This window comes from Heteronotia binoei, chromosome 5, assembly GCF_032191835.1.
Source record: "Heteronotia binoei isolate CCM8104 ecotype False Entrance Well chromosome 5, APGP_CSIRO_Hbin_v1, whole genome shotgun sequence".
Taxonomy (NCBI): domain Eukaryota; kingdom Metazoa; phylum Chordata; class Lepidosauria; order Squamata; family Gekkonidae; genus Heteronotia; species Heteronotia binoei.
In genome coordinates, this window is record NC_083227.1 from 44,086,801 (window position 1) to 44,107,010 (window position 20,210).

Below are 20,210 nucleotides of genomic sequence, written 5' to 3' on the forward strand. Positions count from 1 at the left end.
TGATTTCATTTCACCATAAAAATCATATGAATTCATGAGGATCCGTGCTTTGGAAGCCAGTTTTTGCACTGCTGAGGCGCCACGAATTCGTGGAGGCATGATTTTTGTGGTCCTGCCTATAGTCTAAGACAGAATCTACAGGATTAAAGTGGTTTGATTTCATTTCAATGTAAAAATCATATGAATTCATGAAGATCCGTGTAGATCCGACTTTTACCCAGACCCCGTTTTTATCCCATTGCTGAGGAGAGCGGGCCGTGCGGCCAGCGGGGAGGTGCTGCCGCCACACGCGATTGCAATGCAGAAAGGAAGCCGGAGCAGCAGCCAAGACCATTTCTTTCGTCACCTGGCGTGCACTCAAGATCCCCCAGTGCCGCCCTTACTCCGACTGGGGAGGTGGGAACCAGGGAGAGTAGAAGAAACTGTCGCAGTCACTGACTGCTTGTCAGCTCTAGGTTGGGCAATATCTGGAGATTTTTTTGGAAGGGCAGGGTCTGGGGAGGGGAGGACCCTCTCAGCAGGGTATAATGCTGTAGAGTCCACCCAGGGCCAGCCCTGCTGCTAGGCAAACGAGGCAATTGCATAGGGCGCTGGGCTTCTGTGGGCACCAAATTGGGCACCCCCCATGTGTCTCAGTGATGTTATCAGTGCAGTGGGAGGTATCAGAAGTTAGCCTTGCCCAGGGTGCCAGACAATCTAGGGTCGCCCCTGGGTCCACCTTCCAAAGCAGCTATTTTACCAAGGGGAATGGATCTTGATTGCCTGGAGATCAAGTATAATAGTAAGAGATCTCCAGGTGTCACCTGGGGGTTGGCAACCCTAAGCCATGGTCTCTGCCTGCCTCCCCACTGCCAGCCGAGAACCCCACATAAGGGCCTCAGCCCTGGACCTTTGGGACAGCTTAACTGCATCTGCATTTGGTACAGCTAAGGCACCATCTTTTGTGGAGATGTGACAGAAGAGCCAGCCCACCTCCAGGTTATGGGGAGGGCCAGCCACTACCCTTCTGACCAAGCTATGCCCTCCAGGGTCCTTCCCTGGTACTCTGAATAGTGACATTTCCTCATCATCCTTCACCTGCTCGCTGAGGGCAGCCAGCTGAAGGTTCAAGGCCTGCCATTGCCATGGCAACCCATTCTGGACTTTGGAGCTGCATCTCACATCACTGGAATTTACACTGTCCACATCACTGGAACGTCCAGACCAACGGACATGCCTGCGCCTAGTGAGTGACCATAGATTAGGGTGCCAACCTCCAGGTGAAAGCTGGAGATCTCCTATGACTACCATTGATCTCCAGGTGGAGATCGGTTGATATGGAGAAAATGACTGCTTTGGAAAGTGGACTCTATGGCACTGTACCCCATTGAAGTCCTCTCTCCTCCCCAAACCCTGCCCTCTTCAGGTTCCATCCCAACCCAGACCTGGCAACCCTACCATCTATTAATGTTTAAAGGATGTTTTTCTGGGTATGTTGCTTCTGTACCTGAAGGAATCTGCAAGGAGACCTTCTCAGCTCCTCATAGAGCTACTGCAAATGGGGAGATTATATGGTTTGTAACACTTTTCACACTCGTGCTCTGGAAGCCCCAATAGCACTGTTCAGTGCCAATGTTGTCAAGGGGAAGGAGAATGAGTGTTCATTTGTTTGTTCATTCATTCAGAAAACCTATTGCCACCTCTTCTGAAGTCCTGTTTGAAACAACTTACAAGTCCTGTTTGGGACAACTTACAGTTAAAACCATACCAGAAAATCATAAAAACATAATAAATTATGAACATGAAAACAACTCAAGACTGGGGCATCAAAACAGCATAAAACAGTCACTGAGCATCCCCAACCCCCCCATATAAAAGAGACTTCAGACCAGAATTAATCATAAAATGGCTAAAAAAGATTAAACCCCTAGATAAAAGTTTGGATAAAATGTAAGTTATGTAAGGTTGCCAACCCACAGGTAGCAGTTGGAGATCTCTTGGAGTTGCAATTGATTTCCAGACTACATGGATCCCCTGGAGAAAATGGCTGCTTTGTGTGATAGAGCCTATGGCATTCTACCCCACTGAGGTCCTCCCCAAATCCTGCCCTCCCAAGGCTGCACACTCCAAATATCCAGGAATTTCCAATCCAGAACTGGCAACTCTAAATAAATATTTTGACATGGTGCTCAACTGGCAGTACAGATTGTGCCAGCTGAATCTCAAGGAGGAAGGCATTTCACAGGTGCAGTGCCACCACTGAAAAATCCCTGTCTCTGGTTGCCACCTGCCTCACCTTGGAAGGAAAGAGCACAGAGATCTTAACTGGTCAGTATTTATTTATTTTCAATGTATAGCCTGCCCTTTCCCAAATGGGTTCTGGGTGGGTAACAACAGTCAATAATACAAGGTTAAAATCAGATACATATAATAAAACAATATACAATCTAAAAACAATATAACAGTCTAAAAACAAGTATGGGAGGAGCCAGCCCTTGCAACTTGGCTTCATGCTGTGGCCTTTCAGTTCATCATCGGGAATATGGGAATAGTAGCAGCATGATCCCTTTATTAGGACCACCATGTAGGCATTAAAAAAACTCATCAGGAATCTGCATCAGGCTAGAAGTTAAGCAAAAAACAAACAAACCAAGAGCAGGAGAAATGGCATTGCTGGAGTAGTAGCAGGCCTCATTTTGGGCAGGAGCAAAGCTCTGGAACCTCTACATTTTATTGTGCTCTTTCTTTCTTACCCCCTCCCCCCAAATACTTGCTTCAGGGCTCCATTGTTCAAACCTCCTGTGAGAATTTTGCTGAACTGCAGTTGGAACCCTCTGCTCACAACCTGATTTTGATCCCAGAGGAAGCTGTTTCAGGTAGCCGGCTCCAGGTTGACTCAGCCTTCCACCCTTTCAAGGTTGGTAAAATGAGTACCCAGCTTGCTAGGGGGAAAGTATAGATGAATGGGGAAGGCAATGAAAAAACATCCTGTAAAAAGCCTGCCGTGAAAACGTTGTGAAAGCAACGTCACCCCAGAGTCGGAAATGACTGGTGCTTGCTTTGCCTTAAGGCTTGACAAACTTTCTAATGTTTTTCCCCACAAAAAATGAGAAAATAACCAAAACTTATAAAGCAGACAAGACGGAAATCTTCGTCATTCCACACAGGGAAAGTAATTTTAAAAGTATGATGGGAGTAAGGCTTTATTAGGACAATTATAATTCAAGAAGCATTTTAAGGTAGATGCTGAGCTGATTGAATTTAGTACACCTTCTGGTGATGTCAGGGCTGTGTGGCATATGCCTCTTTTTCTATGAAAAGAACCCTGGGTAGTAGTTCGATAAACCTGAAGGCCTGGTTCCTCGTGGGTGACTTTTTAGCTGCTACACTCCCTCTGAAGTGCCCACCCAACTTTCCCTGAATCCACAGTTCCAGAATGCTTTCCCCCTGATGCCATCTTGTATGCTTTTCACACAAGCAACGGTGAAAGATGTTTTCATTTTAAATGCTCTAACGTGGGAACGCATGTTTATATTTGAAAATCTATTACACAGTAATAAATATTGCATTGCATATTTATTACACTATCAATAAACTTAAAAAAAACAACTTAACACACTCTAGCAGAGCATTCCTAGGTGATGATGCAGCCTGAGCTTGGCCATTTGCAGAGGGACTTATGCCTAAATTGCACCCGTAGAAAGGTTCCCGTGGTTATTTCTCGCAGGACTGCAACATGGCAGATAGTACATACTTCTCTCACCCCCCCCCCCCATGACACAGGAAGTTTTTTTGACACCCCCAACACGCACTAACCTAGAGGAGCCTTTCCTTAACCAGGCAGTTGCACCAATTTGGTGCCAAGAAGCTCCCCATTGTTCTTTGCATGTAGAGTGAGGTTAGGGTTGCCAATCCTCAGGTGGGGGCAGGGGATCCCCCAATTTGGAGGCCCTCCCCCACTTCAGGTCATCAGAAAGCGGGGTGGGGTGTGTGTCCACTGGGCAGACATTATACCCTATGGAGACTGATTTCCATAGAGTATAATGGTGAATTGATCTGCAGGTATCTGGGGCTCTGGGGGGGGGCTGTTTTCATGAAGAGCCACCACATTTTCAGCATAGCATCCAATGCCTCTCTTCAAAACACCCTCTACATTTCAAAAAGATTAGACCCGGGGTCCAATTCTATGAGCTCCAAAAGAAGGTGCCCCTATTCTTCATGATTTCCAATGGAGAGAAGGCATTTAAAAGGTCTGCAGTCCCTTTCAATGTGATAACCAGAACTCCCTTCCGAGTTCAGTCATGCTTGTCACAACCTTGCTATTGGCTCCACCCCCAATGTCTCCTGGCTCCACCTCCAAAGTCCTCACCCAGATATTTCTTGAATTGGACTTGGCAACCCTAAGTGAGAGATATATTTGTACACTGCCCGTTGCAGCCAGACTGCAACCTCCTCTCCAAGACAATGCATGTTCCACAAAAATGAGGAGGGCAGGAAGGGTTGCATCAGTACTTAGTTCTTGTGGCCCTTTTCTTACACGCCCAGGGAAATGCCAATCGCCACTTTGGGGTCAGAAAGCAATTTTCACAGAGCCAGATTAGCCAGGGATTCTGGAGTTTTTTTGCCATCTGGGCAAGGAACAGGTGACACTGGAGTGTGTGAGGGAGAGGTAGTTGTGAATTTCCTGCACTGAACTAGCTGGGGTTGAACTACCTGGCCCTGGAGGTCCCTTCCAACTGTATGATTCTATGAAAATCGGCTTGTAACCACCAGTGACCCCTGTAGGCAGAGCTGAAGAATCGATCGACACCCCCGCCCCGCCTTCCTCCATTATTGATCTATGTTTCTATCCCGCCCTTTCTCCAGGGAACCCAGGGCGGCCTACACCGTAGTTCCTTGCTCTCTTTTTAATCTTTGCAACCGTGACTGGCCCCGATCGGGTCACTCCAGTATGGCGGTGTGTGGCCTTGAACCTGAGCCTCCACTCCCAGCTCCCTCGTTCCACATGCCACCTCCTACCCCACGCTGGCTCTCCTTTCTACCGGGCGTCCCCTTTCCCCGCCACGCGCAGTGCAAGCTGCATAGAGGCCGAGGCTGCCGCCGAGCACGTGCCAAGCCCCTCCCACCAGCTGCGCGCCATCCAGCCGGGGTCGTGGCTCTTCCAGCTGGTCAGGAAAGGCGCGAGGCTTCTCTGCAGCGACGGCGCGTCCGGCTTCTTCCAGCTGCGCAGCGCGGCCGGGGGGGTCTGTTTTTTTTTTTATTTTTGCCCGCGCGCGCAGGTTCCAGCTGTGCAAACAGGCAAGCAGGCAGTAGCGCGCGGCGCGGCCACGAGCTTGACGCCGGCTGCACAGTCTGGGCCAGGAGGGAGAGAAGCCCGCCAAGCTGAAGGAGGGTGGCGCTGGGAGGAGGAGGAAGAAAAGACGAGGCGGCGAGGATGAGGAGGATGGCGAGCAGGAGTCCCCGGGCAGCCGCGCGGAGATGCCGCAGCCGGGCTTGCGCCCTCCTGGCCGCTGCCGCTGCTGAGATACGGGCCGTCGGCCCCAGGTGAGTGCTTGCCTAGGGCCCCCCTGCCCCTCCCCCGGTTCGGGGATGGGCGCTGACAGCAGAAATGCCTACGATTGCCAAGCTGGGCCGGGCCAGGGCTGCGACGGTTGCGGATTCCCTTGGGCTTTGAGGGGGTGGGAGCTTAGGGACAGCCGGGACCCGCCACCTCTCTGCCCTCGGAGGGCTGGGCTTGGAGGGAGGGGGAGATTGGCGGAGGATTCAGAGGCCGTGCCAGTGCGCCAAAGGGGGGGGTGTGTGTGTGTGTGCTTCCCTGGGTAGGAGTCCCACAGAATTTATTCCTTAGAATAAACAGCCTTCGTGCCTTTGGGGGGCACAGTGGTGCCAGGGCTCAAGTCTGCTTGCAAAACTCTCCCCCCTCCTTTGTGGGTGAGAGAAAGGAGTTCTGCACATGCCCCGGAATGCAGTCGCCTTAGCCTGAACTTTGCCTCGACGCTTGACGCCCAGGCTCAACTTCAGTCTTGTCCTCCCCCCTGTTTTTGGCCGCCCAGCCGAGGTCCCTTCGCAGTCGCTGCTCATGCCAGGGCGTCAGGCTCCGCACGGTGGCCGCGGCCGGCCTTCGCTCTCCCAACCCACTTCGTTCCGACCTGGCCTACGCCGGAGGGCTCGAGGGAAAAGGAGGACGAGAAGGAGTCGCCGGCAGCGGCCGCGGAGGGAAGCAGCCCTCGCTGACCTTGGGAAGCGACCTGCGGCAGCGCGGGCTGCGGCTTTTGCACTGGCAGGGAGCGCGGCTGGGTAGGTCAGAAGCAGGCGGGAACTCCCTAGCTACTCTGGAGGACTCCGGGCCGGCTAGTTTGGCTGGAAAGACGAGGGAGAGGGTTAAAAGTTAGGGCCAGGGTGGCTGGTGGGGGGGGGGGAGAAGATGGGTGTCCTGACTTCTGTGATTTGGGGGAGGGGGTAGAGTGAGCAGGACACTGGAAGTGTGGGGCTTCCAGTCAGATCTCCTGCATCTCCTATGTGGAGAGCAGGAGTCAGGATTCCTGGTTTCTTCAGTAAAACCGGGGTGGGAGGGAGGCCTCCCAAGGCTGACCAGTTTATTTGAGCGAAGGAAATGGGACAGAAAAGTCATTGGTCTGACAAGCTTTGGATTAATATGCTGGGGCTCTAAGGTCATTTGGGAAATCCAGAGCTAAGCCAACTCGGAAAACCCCGGCAAAATCAGCTTCCCCTTCTGCGTTTCCCCTTTCTGGCACCCTAACTCCCTTCCACGAGGTGCCCCAAACTCTTACACAGTGACTAGGGGCTGGTTAAGAAGAAAACCTAAGATAGGAATGAGGCACACTCTTTTCTTTCAGCTGCAATTTGGGGCCTTATCAGTTTGCAAAGTTCTCTTTTTACTCTAGTGATGATGTGACAAGGGAAAAGCGCCCCCCCCCCCCCCCATATCCAGATAAGGACAGAAAAAGCTTCAGGAGGTTTGGAGTGTGGAGAATAGCTGAGCATCACTTACAGGGAAGAGATGGTGGATGAGGCAGGTGGGATTCGGCTGCTCAAATCCCCAGAGAACTTCTAAGAATCCTGTAGTGAAAGAACTGGGCATGGGTGAGATGTGAGTTCCAAATTGTCCCTTCTGTACTACCTCATAGGCTTCAAGTCCCAGCATATTAGACTAATGGAAGCACAACAACAGGGACAGGCATGAGAAAGATGGAATCTGTTGCATACCAGATGGAACCTCCAGGTGTGCAGAAATATATGATTTTCCCAATATACCCCTCCCCCCCAAACTAGCAGACTGAGCACTGTGCACATGCAGTCTGTTGTTACCCATTGATGGGCTGAATGTTGCTTCCATGTAGCCTAAACAGCAAGAAGGAAATAAACTTCCCCTGTAGGGATGGAGGAGAGGAAATGCCCTATCTCCCCCATCCCTTCCCAGCAACAGAACTAAAGGGGGGGAGGGGAACCACGTGCCCCTAGGTATGCAGAGGGCTTGTTTGGTTTCCCCAGAGGTGCCAGAATAGAGTAGCAGATGTCCATTTAAAACAGCAAAGTGATGATCTGGTTTTCAAAACCTCAAACCTCAGCTTAGCTGTTTTCAAAGGACATTTTCCCCAGAAGGTTTCTGTTGCAGGGTGAAGGTACTGAAAAGCAGTCTACCAAATAAGGCTGGAGACCTGAAAGTCATCTGCTGTCAGAAGCCCTGATGGTCATATAGCTGCCATTGGGAAGTGGGTATAGTGGAGTTAAAAGTTCGCCCCCCTATGCAGCCCTCTGGAAAACTAATCCTTTACATTTTCTAAGCTGATCAATGGAACTTCTGACAACACCTGTCCTAAACCTGTAAGAGGACTTTCCCCCCATAGGACTGCTGGGAATGAGGGGTTGTGGGTTTTGAGGAACATGTTCCCTCAGCTTTTTCTTCCCTCTCCAACCAAAGCAGCCATATAGGGAAAATTCCTTTAAAAGTGCAGCTTTGGGGATTTGAAAGCAGCTACCCTCTTGAACCCTGATTCTCAGTCTAGCAGTGTAGGGGATGTTTTTTCTCCAGAGGCAGGGGCTATTGAGAGCTGTTACAGCCCCAAACAAGGATTTTCCCTGGGTTTCTCTTAGAATTATTTCTCCCCTTTTAGAGAGGTTTAATATGTAGAAATGAGTGAGAGAAGTTTTACCTGGCATGAAGATAAATAACATCACTGTGTGGGTTTGGGTCCCCCTCCCCGGGATACAGTAGACTTACAATGACCATGTAGCATTTTTAAGGCTAGAGACGCTCAAAGGTGGTTTGTGATTGCCTGCCTGTGCATAATGACCATGGTATTCCCTAGTGGTCTCTCATCCAAATAATAACCAGGACTAACTCTGTTTAGCTTCCCAGATCTGACAAGATCAGGCTAGCCTGGGCTATCAAGTCAGGGCCCTTGGTGAATAACTTCCCGTAAAGCAGGACATTCTTTCTCCAGGCTTGTTGGCCACCCTATCTCCCAGTAGTACCTTGCTTGGCTTCTAGGACAAACTGAAATCTTGTACTTCACTTATCCTGCTCTTGTTGTTTTTGCCTGTTGAGCTGCTGTTGCCAGTAGAGATGGGTGAATAGCAACCTTACTTTCTCCCCAGGCAGCATCCTTGTGTGGAAATGTCATAGAATCATAGAGTTGGAAGGGACCTCCAGGGTTATCTAGTCCAACCCCCTTGCATGGAAATTCTCCTGAAAAGGGAGAACTTTGTTTTGAGAAAATACCCTCTGTCTGCTTGTTTCACTCAGCTGAAGAAACTGGTTTTTATGTATGCATGTTAAAATTTAAAGCATGAATGTGGCAAATGCTTGCAACCTACTTACCATGCAGGAGTCAACGTTGTATGGTGGTTGAGTGTTGTGCTAAGATCTAGGAGATTTGGGTTTGAATCCCCACTCTGCCTTGGAAGCTAAGAGGGCAACTCTGGGCCAGTCACTCTGTTGGGGGGGGGGGGGGAAATAGTGTGTGCTTAGTGTCTGTAGTGTGTGCTTAGTGGTAAGCCAAGGTTTGCCCTCTTGAGCTATAGGCATGATTTTGCTGGGTGTTTAACTTTAAAAACAGGCACTAGAATGCAAAATTCATGGACCTGGAATCTCCAGCTATGCAACAGTTCACATGCAGATATCTTTTCCTGCATGGAAAAGCTTTCTGCGTGACATGGGCCTTTGGTTCTGTAAGGTGAAGTTGGTCTTATTGTAAGCATGAGTGCATCAGGCATCTGCAGTCTCCTGAAAGTGAGGTTTATGGCACAGTGTGGGGAGTGGAAACCAGATTTTTTACTTCCATTTGCACCTCTAAAAAGAACTGGATTCCCATGGACAAGAGACGAGAGGACTAGTATCACCACCTTGTTTGAGCACAGGATGTGTTGCAGTGGTTTTTGGTGTGTGTGTGTGTGTGGAGGGCTGGGGAAATGTAGCGTGTGTGGGTTGGGGAGTTAGGAATCCAAGCTTTTTTGTCTTCTGTGGACAGTGAGTGTGGTCTATTGAGAGCTGATCTGTGTTTGCCTGGAAGCAGGATGCCTTTGATTTATTATTGCTTGTAACTCCAAAGCAGACTCATTTTCTGACTGTGGCCAAGTCAATCTCTCTCTCTCTATGCCTCACTTATAAAATGAAGGTAATGATGTTCCTTTGCCAAGCTGCAGGGGTTGGGAGGACAGTGATTGGTTGCGAGGTGCTCAGATACTAGGTTAGCATTGATGTTGAGGTCTGGTGGCTATGAGACTCCTAAGATATATTGTTGGCTAGGTTGTTCCTGCTGTAACCTGTGGTTTGAATCTGCATATTCAGGGAGGAAGAGGGGACTGTGGAGGGTCTTGTCTGGGGGCTGGATGTAATGATTCCTTGCTAATGATTATAAGGTTGCACAGTCCAAAATACATGAGGCATTTAGTGGCACCTTAAAGACAAGCAACATTTTATTCCAGCATAAGATTCCATGGATTGTGTTGCTACTAGACTTCTGTTTATTTTTTGCTGCAGCGGGATTAACACAGCCATCTTTCTTGAATAATAGTCACAATTGTGGACATTTAGTGCTCTTTAAGCACTTAAAGGTAATACATACATGGCATTTTCTCCTCTCAATTCAGTCATAAAGTAAGGGATCCCAGTCCACCTTGGTGGTAGGGGTGGGGGAAGGTCTGGAACAATGTGGGATGCAGGGGTGTAATTTTGGTTTGTTGTTGATTAAGATTCTGTGTGAGATTGTAGGGATGCTGCTGAATTTTACAGCTCCATCACTCTGACTCAGAAAGTCCCCTATTTCAGTTTTGTTTCTCCTTTGCACAAATAAAACTTTTTTTGCATCGGTTGCATGTAAATGGTATAATAACAATGTGAAACAAATCAGGAACACCAGCCTTGAAAATGGAAAGACTTACAATGGCAACAGATGAAGATATGGCAAGTGTACTGGTACATCTCTGTAAGATTCCCCATCTAGGGAAGGAGAATGCAATATAATTATGAGTCTGAATAGAGAGTTCTCTAGTGAGAGAGGGGTATTGGCTGGATTGGGAGGATAGATTACCCTTGCAACTATATTTGCTTCATATTGAATGCTGAGCCTTTGGGAGAAGAGTGGAATAAAATTCAAAATAAATTTAATCTTGTGCTAGGAGCTGAGACCCACAACTCCTGGGTTCTGTTTCAATTTAATATCTAAAATGTGAGATGCTGCAGTTCAGACCTATTTGAAATTAAACCTGATCTGGAACCATCTCATTCCTAATCCTATATTTTAGGATTTGGTTGTGTGGCAAAAGATATACCCTTTATGCATGCTCAGGGGTGTTCTTGTTTTTTACATTTGTAACTAATCTTTCTTCCAAAGAACTCAGGGTGGTCTACAGAACAAGTGTGGTGTAGTAGATAGTGATCTAGACTAGAAATAGAGGGCCCAAGTTTAGATTCTTGTTCAGACACAAAGCTCTCTGGGTGGCCTGGGCTAATTACTCTCTCTGGGCCATATCTATTTCCCAGGGTTCTTGTGAGGAAAGCTCTATTGATTATATGACTGTACAGCGCAGAGCGTAAATATTTTCAATATTCAGTGGTGAAGTGGGATGGGGGACAGAGAGGTATCTATGCTTGCCCTGTGTTCCTTGGAGGAAAACAAGATCATAAATATATGTGATTCTCAATGTAGATGTATCTGTGGGTACTTAAATGTGGAGACTGGAGCTATGAACAGACAAGATAGATCTGTCTACAAACCTGAAAAAGCCCCAGGTTTGCAGAAAAATCTAAGATCTAACTCCACAGAAAACATTGGAGTACCGCCCCCAAAGACTAGAAGCAGCACCTGTAGCTTTAGGAAATGAATGCTGTCCTAGTGACAATTGTGGGGGTTGCTAGGCAATCACAACAGTACTGCCAGTCTTCCAGCCTTGGTTTCTCTCAGTAAAAGGGAGAGGACCCGGGGCAGGACCCTTTCCAGGGTTCTTTTGGCCTTTGAGGGAAGACTCACCAGGGCCAGGCCTGGCAGCAGGCACTGGGCAACTTGATGTCCCACAACTTGCATGAGTCACCCCCACCCAGCTGCTCACTACTGCTCAGCAGCAGCCACCTAATGAAAATCAGTGTAGTGTAATGGTTAAATTTTTAAACTAGAATCTGGGAATCCCAGGCTCAAATCAACCCTCTGCTATGGAAGCTTACTGGCTGACCTTGGGCCAGTCACACATCCACAACATAACCTACTTCACAGGGTTGTGACGATAAAACAAAGGAGAGGAGAATGATATAAGCTGCCTTGGGTACCCATTGTGAAAAAAGTAATAATAAATGTAGCTGAAAACTGGGAGGGCAGGAATAAAAGGTAGTTGGTTTGATGGGTAGAGAAGAGAGAAGGAAACAGAGAAAAATGAGGATATGGGGATTGCCAGGAGGAAGGAAAGCAGAAATTGTGTAGGGAGCAGGATATGAAGGAAAGTGTTGGTTTCCCACCATGCAATTGGACCTCACCCAGCAGCTGGCACTGCAGAACTAGGCCATAGTTTTCTTAGGGAGAGACTGCCAGCCAGGGAAAGAGGGAAAGCTGAAGAAGGGGCAGATAAATGTAGGTTGGTTGATGGGTAGGAAGAAGAGAAGAAGGCAACGAAAGGGAGTGCTAAGGGGAGTTTCAGGGAAGGAAAAGAGGAAATCGTGGGGGAGGTGTCCCCACATACAAGTATAATAAACCTGTGGCGACAGCAACAATCTAGAAATCCTGATTTTCCTATCCAAGTCTCTTCTTCCAAGATTCTCTAAGCTCTTGGGGGGGGAGGGGTGAGCTGGGCCTGATTTCCCCTCCTCCTCCCCCTTAATTGATGTTTAGCTGCTGTCAACATTTAGTCCCTTTTGAGGCATTTTCAACTCTTGGATCGTTTGAGAAGGCTTTTTTACCATTTTGTTCATTTATAAAGTCATATTTTCCCCCCTCCATACTTGGGGAGCCCCTTAATTTGCCTATAGTTGGCATGATTTGGCTGCTCCATTATTCACATAGGGGCAATATAGCAATTGATTATGGAAGAAACAGTCTCACTTTTCCTCAAAACAGCCCTGTGAGGTAGGTTAGACCAAGAAGGTGGTCTTCAGCCCCAGGACCCATCCTTAATTGCCACATAGTGGCAGAAACCTTCTAAACAGTGAAAAATGACATTGGAATCATGTGACAGGAAGAGGAGGGGCTACAGAACCTGCCTGTACTAAAAAGGAGCCCTCTCCGGCACACGCCTGTTGGCTCCTCTCCACATGTGTGCAAAGAAAGGTGGTGGGTGGGGTTCCCATGCTCCATATAGAGATCAGTAACTCAAGGAGTGGTGTTGAGTGGTGCTGTAACAGGACAGTTTCCATCATTCGGTTCCTCTGCAGTGAATCATCTTGTCTTGTGGTTCAGTTTAGGATCCTCTGCTGGCAGCATGAGGGTTAATGAGGCATGCAGAGCTGTGCTTTGGCATCCTTCCTTTTCCCCCTCTCTCTTCAAGGCTTTGTCTGTGCCCAGGGGTCATTCGACACATTATCTGCAAGCCCATAAAAGCAAGCTTTTTCATGAAGCAGCTTTCTCAAGCACCCCACTGTTCTTTTTTATGGGATTCCTTGTAGCTGAGAGATTTTTTTGATGTCTCAAGGCATTTGTCCTTTGGTAGAGAGAGAGAGACTGGGGGTCAAGGGCAGGTTCAGATGGACTGGGATCTGCAAGAAGACCTCAGCTGTGCAGCACAGAATACCTGCCCAGGAAGACAGAATTCTGTGAAAGAGATTTTGTGATCTTGATGTATCTGCAAGGTAAATGCTTTCATTGAAGAGGACATTACATATACCCTTCCCAGCACTAGTGGCCAGAGGGGACTTGGCAAACCTAGCACTGGGGGATTTCTGAAACATGCTTCTGTTGTTAAAACCCAGTATTGTACAACTGAGTGGGCATGGTGATTTATGTAGACGAGACCCAAGAAGTTAAGAATCATTTCCAACCCTTGCCAGTAATTCTAAGGCACCTGGAAACAGGTGAAGAAGAAGAAGAAGAAAAAGAAGAAAATCTGGATTTTATACCTTGCTTTTCTCTACCCTAAGGAGTCTCAGAGGGTCTTACAATCTTCTTCCCTTCCTCTCTGTACAACAGACACCCTGTGAGGTAGGTGGGACTCAGAGAGCTCTGTGAGAACTGATTTTGAGAGAACAGTTCTGAGGACTGTGACTGGTCCAAGGTCACCCAGCTGGCTACATGCATTGGAGTGGGGAATCAAAACCAGTTCTCCAGATTAGAGTCTGCCACTCTTAACCACTGCATAACACTGGCTCCCACCATGATGGTGGTGGTGTTGCAGAATGGGGCATTGAGTGGTAATCTTGTCTCTTCCAGGTTAGATTAGGTTGAGGGTGTTTAGCGCCTTCTGTAAGAAAGTGAGGGCCATGCCTCGCTCCATTTCTCAAAATGCAGCTTGATGCAAAATAGTAATAACTGATGAAATCTCTGTCTGTGTAATTATTCTGGTTGAATTAAAATAGCGCTTTTTTCTAGCATTGCACAGTTCCTGTCGTGCTCGGTTGTGCAGTGTGAAAGGCAGAGAACGACAGATGTCCAGGAAGCTGGCAAAGCAATCCGTTCAAATACAGCAATTGGTATTACTCTTGTTAGTAACTTGAATATTCTTTTCACTAAGAGAGCAGCAGAGCCATCTGTGGGAGCTGAGTCCACGTTGCTCATGATGAAGCCACTTACCTGCCTGTTGCTAAATTGCAGGTGTCAGCTTGGTTGCAGACAGGACAATTTGGTCGAGAACCAAACTCAGGACACCTGAGTATTCACAGGCTCACATTAACTACAGTTAAATAAAATATGTGCAGTCAGGTGTACCAGGATCACACACATACCTGCCTCATCACTTCTCTTTTAGAGAGGGCTGCCAAACTCCAGGTCAAACCTGGAGTTCCCCTGGAGAAAATGGCTGCTTTAGAGGCTAGCCTTTATGACAGGGGTATCAAACTCATTTGTTATGAGGGCCAGAACTGTCATAAATGATACCTTGTTGGGTCGGGCCGGGCCATATGTGTACCTATTTAAGATTAGGTAGCAGAGATATAAACTTTTTAAAGGACACAGACAAACATGACTAAAGATTTTTTAGAAAAAAACTTAAAACATGCTTGAAACTTGAGTGCTTGTTGGTCATAAAGGTGCTTTCTTTGTATTTCTCCCATGGGATCCAGGGAACTGGGCAAAGGAAGCTCTGGCTCTTTCTCTCCCTCCCCAGGGGACCAGGTGGGGGAGAAGCCTCAGCCAATGGAGAAAATTGAGGTTTTGCTCTGTAGCTCCTGTGTGATTGAGCAAGTGTTGTAAAGCAAGCTGAGATGCAGAAGGAAGCAAGAGAGAGGGAGAAAGAAGCAGATGACAGCCAGTTGCTCAGTGGCCTGATAGAAGCCCTCTGAGGCCTGATTCGGCCCCCAAGCCACATGTTTGACACCCCTGTACTATGACATTATGCCCTGCTGAGCTCCCTCCCCAAACCCTGCCCTTCTCAGGCTCCACCTACAAATTCTCCAGGTATTTCCCTAGCTGGAGCTGGCAACCCCACTTATGGAGTGCAATGAAAGAATGGCCATTCAGCGCTGTTTCCACTTATCCTTGGTGGATCTGTGCAGATGTGCAGCTTAACTGGAGTTAGTTTTCCTTTCAGTAGCCGATATCCTAAAGCAGGATAAAAACCTGGTTAAGATGCCTGGTTTGTGGAAAAGAAAACTAGCACCAGTGAAGCCGTATGCCTGCAAATGTAACTGAAGTTAGGCTTAATTCACAGTTCCTTCATTGTGCTTCTTGCAAGAAGGAAAGGGAGAAACTGCAGGGCCAGGCAGGAATGGGAGCCTGATACAGGCTGGATTCATCATGAGCATTTTTATCTACAAAGGTTAAACGGAATGCCCAATTATAACCATTCTATCCACTGTTTAGAGGACAAAGTGTTTGATGTCAGAGACCTGAATTCAGTCCTTTCTGAAAACCAAGGTAGACAGCAGATGCCTGTTGCTAATGAGAACATAGCTATTTATAGTTGGCGTATAATAATCCTGGCCCAACAGAGATTATCCCCATCATGGCACCTATGGGCACCATATTGCCTGCTGTGTGTGCTGATACCCTCTTGCTTCTTTGCCAAAATGCTGCTTCCCCTAAACACTTCTTCCTCAAACCAGAGAGCCAATCCTGACTTGCTCATTGAAGCAAGAGGAGCTTCAGAAGACCCCAGGAGACATCGTTTTGGACCTGCATGGAGTGCCCATTCTCCTTCCTTGGGAGAAACCATCCAAGCTGGTAAGGTCATGCCTCCTCTCACCTGCTGTAAGAAGGGTATGCAAATTTCTGTGAGATTCTACTGGATCAGATCAAGGTGGGTCTCCAGTCTGGATAGCCCTGCAGCTCCAGCAGGATGCTTGAGCCTAGCTCCACTTTGCTTGTGGGCTTGATTCAACCTTAGAAGAGGCGAAAGCAGCAGAGAAAACCATTCCTTCCACTTCCAGTTCATGACCTAAAAAAATAGAGCCTGCAAAGGAAAAGCCTCTCCCACCTGAAGTTTCCAGCACTGGAGAATGGACTACAGCAAACATGGAAAATACAACATGTGCCACCATAGAGGCTGGAAGGCCTGAATCTCAGGTCTCTCTGCAGCCTCTTCCACGCCAGCACAAGAAGCCCCCTGGAGGAAGATACAGGTTCTGATCAGTCAGACAGAGGCCTTATTGGGCAGTCCTTTCCACCAGGACTTGGGAGGTTCCAAGTCTGCAGGGAATGCATGGTGAAGATTTGAGAGTGAGACAACCCCTCCTTTTTGATCCAGGTAGAGTCCTTGGGAGCAAATACTGGGTAGATTTAAATTGAACAACAGGGGGGTTGATCCTCCCCCACCCCAGCCTGCTCCTTTGGCCCTTCCTGGCATGTTGATTGGGAGCCTTCCAAATTCCAACATGGCAACCACACAATTTCCTTCCCCCATGTTTTTTCTCTCCCATCAGAGAGAGGAAAATGGATGATTTTTTTCCCATTGGAAGATGTAGGCTTCCAGATCTGCCTGGGCCACCTCAGCCTGGAAATTTCAGAGGGGTTTCAGATGCCAGGGCCTTGCAGCCTTGCAGGAATGGCGACCAAGGACACCAAGGCAGCTTTAGAAGCTGAGGACATGCGAACATCAGAGAGCTAGCTGTTAGGGGTAATCTCTTCCCTCGTTGCCACCCAGATTTTCTTCTGGGGAAAGTTCTTCCCCACCTAGGAAGAAGCCCCCAAAGGTGCCATCAGGTGCAAGGCACATAATTGTTCACCGTTCAAAGGCCTCAAAAAAGGATGATAGATCTTCCTTAATAACTGATGGGATGAACAGAAGAGGGGACAGAAGTGCTCACAAACTGAGTCACCATCCTCAGCTCAGGATCGGAGGGGAAGAGCCCTGGTTGAACAGAGGGTAAGTTGGAGCACACTCTGATAGGGAAGAAGGGAAATTGTCAGGAGAGGAAACTGAAGTACAGGAAAATTCATAGACCTTTCAAGCCTGAGCATTTTCAGGACTGCTTAAAATAGTGCTTTTAACCCTAGACTACCAAATTGGCAATCAGAAAAAAACCAGATATTGGATGGGAGAGTTTTCAAGAGACCATCCAAGATGTCAGTCTGTCTAGTTCCAGAATTCTTTGATGACAATTTAAGAAGTGGGCAATGGCACATCACTCATATGTATAGCCTAGAAATTCTAAGCCCTGCCAGAGGATACCTTGGAAGATCTTAGGGTCCCTGTGGTTGATGCAGCTGTAGTTGCTCATCAAATAACACGTTAAAGGACTCTGTGGATAGGAAGAACAAATTGGCTCTTTAAAAATCTCACAAAGCATCTTCTCTTGCCATCAGGGCTTCAGCAGTGCTCTCTAACTTCACCAAGGCCATTGTGGGCTGGGCAGGCAACCTTTTGCAGGATATAGATGTCAATCCCTTGACATTTAAGAGATTCCTTCTAAAGATTAGAAGGATGGCCAGGTTTGTGGCAAACATGTCCATTGACACAATGCAGTTCTGTGCATCAGCACAGGTGGCCAATGTGGTGGTCAGAGGAAATCTGTGGCTAAAACGCTTGGAAGCAGATCCTTTGTTGAAATCTATTTTTACGGGGGGTGGGGGATTCAGGCAGGCTCCTGTTTGGGGAAGGTGCACTGGACAAAATGCTTGTAGAAACCAAAGAGAAAAAGAGAGAGCCATAGCTTCCACATCATCCTCCAAGGACAGAGACTGCAGACGAAAGCGTCTCCAATCCTTTCATAGTTACCAAACTCATACATGAAGCAAAGAAGCAAAAGTACTTCAGGAGTTCATGTACCTTTGATTTCTGCTCCAGATTTCAATGTAGACAGTTTCCTTCTAACAAACAGGACAGATACCTACCCAATAAGAAGTAAATCGCCTGACTGCATGATAGGGAGTCAACTCCAGGATTTTGCCTGAGCTTGGGAAAACTTGACAAATGATCAGTGGGTCTTCTCAATCATCAAGCAGGAGTACAAGATAGAATGTTCCTCTCCTCCCTCACATTGCTTTCTTCCGTCTACAGTTCCCAAGAGTCTTGGCTCTAAGACTCAGTTTACTGTCAGGCAATACAACACCTTGTACAGATTGGGGCAGTAGAACAGGTGCCTCTGAACCAGTGATTCCAAGGGATTTATTCAGTTCTGTTCATGGTTCCAAAGAGATCTGAAGAGTGGGGAGCAATTCTAAACCTGAGAGAACTGATCTTGGGGGGAAAAGCGCGAGTTCCAGATGATGTTGTTCCACTCTATCTTACAAATATTGCAACAGGACAAATTCCTGATGTCCCTGGACCTCCAGGAAGCCTACCTACACATACCCATTCATTCTTCTTCCAGACAATACCTACAGTTTGTTTTTCTAGACCAGCATTTTCAATACAAGGCCTTATCCTTTGGCCTTTCGTCTTCACCAAGGTTTGGGGGCACTAATAGCCTGCTGTGACAATGGGGGATACATGTGTACCTCTACTTGGGCAACATCTTCATCAGAGCCAAGGAGGCAGAGATGGGGATTGGAGACACCAAGTCAGAATGCAGTTTCTTCAGAGACACACACAGGTCCCTGATCAACTTGCAAAAGAGCCACCTAATATCTAGCAGAGACTTAATCCATTTGGAGGACCAGGATCCAAACAAGTCTGGCCAAAGACGTCCTGCTTACAGAAAATGGAAAAAGTTATTGGAAGCTGTGAAAGGAATTTGCAAAGTGAACTGAGCAGATTTACTGCATTTGACTGCAGCCGTGGGCCTCATAGTTTCGACCTGACACCCTGGGCCCATTTTCACACCAGATTGTCACAATGGACTCTCCTGCCATGTCAGAAGGATATAAGAAATTAACCAGAATAAGCCTGTCCCTAAAGAAGTCCCTGAGGTGGTGTACCTCTCCACCAAATCTGAGCAAAGTTGTGAGTTTTCTGCAGTCAGTTTACCTGATTGTGACCAGAGACATCAGGAGTCTGGGGAGCACACTGCCTAGGGCAGGTTGCCCAGGGCAAGTGGAGCCATTCAGAACAGGCATACAGCATAAACTGGTTGGAACTTTGGGAATCAGACTGGCAATGATTGCCTTTTGCAACATCCTATAATAATAATAATAAAATTTTATTTATATCCCGCCCTCCCCGCCAAGGCAGGCTCAGGGTGGTTAACAGCATTCATAATCATACAATACAATAAATATAGAACTTTAAAATTAACATTATTTAAAAACCAGTCAATACATAATTAAACTTAATCTGACAGTGGCAATGATATTCCCGACGCTATTTCTGTCAGTTTACATAGTAACAAGGGTCCTTAAACAGAACCATATTGGCAGATCCCTTTGTTAAACAACCATAACTCAGCAGTCCGTGAACGCCAGCTTGAAAAGGGTGGTCTTGCAGGCCCTGCGGAACTGATCAAGGCTCCGCAGGGCCCGCACCTCCTCCGGGAGCTGATTCCATAGGGATGGGGCCGCGATTGAAAAGGCCGTGCACGAGTGTTCTGAAGTTTAGCCTCTTTTGGCCCAGGGATGGTCAGTTTATTTTTCCCTGCTGACCTCAGTGCTCTCTGGGGCTCATATGGGGAAAGACGGTCTCTCAGGTAGTCCGGTCCTCGGCCATATAGGGCTTTAAAGGTAATGACCAGCACTTTGTACCGGACCTGGTACGTAATCGGCAGCCAGTGCAGTTCGCGTAGCCCCGGCCGTATATGCTCCCACTTCGGGAGTCCTAGCAACAGCCTGGCCGCCGCGTTCTGCACTAGCTGCAGCCTCCGGGTTCGGCACAAAGGCAGCCCCATGTAGAGGGCATTACAGTAGTCCAATCTTGAGGTGACCGTCGCGTGGATCACTGTTGCTAGGTCCCAACGCTCTAGGGAAAGTTGGTGTTGGTGCACACCAACAACACAACAGCCAAGGCACACATCAGTTGACAGGGAGGTACCAGATCATTACCACTCCTCATGGAGTCCAAGCTCCTGTTCAAGTGAATGGAAAAGTATCTAGTCAACCTGAGAGCAGAACATTTGAAAGGTCTAGCAATTCTTCTAGTGGACTAGCTGAGCTGGAGGAATCTAAACCTGGGAAAATGGAACCTGAACCGCAGCTTCTGTCACCAGATCATGATGTAATCCAGAAACCCAGTAATGGACTTATTAACATCCCATACCAATAGTC

General features: G+C 47.7%; 1 protein-coding gene across 1 annotated transcript in view; it reads left to right on the forward strand.

Annotated features, from left to right (window-relative positions):
* Window positions 1-5,098: 5,098 nt before the first annotated feature.
* The window catches only part of LOC132572408 (G-protein coupled receptor 22-like), a 60,051-nt gene continuing 44,939 nt past the window's right edge, over window positions 5,099-20,210 (forward strand). The window contains exon 1 of the mRNA XM_060239375.1: window positions 5,099-5,523. The gene's annotated coding sequence lies outside the window, so the exon portion shown is untranslated. The remainder of the gene's footprint in view (window positions 5,524-20,210) is intronic.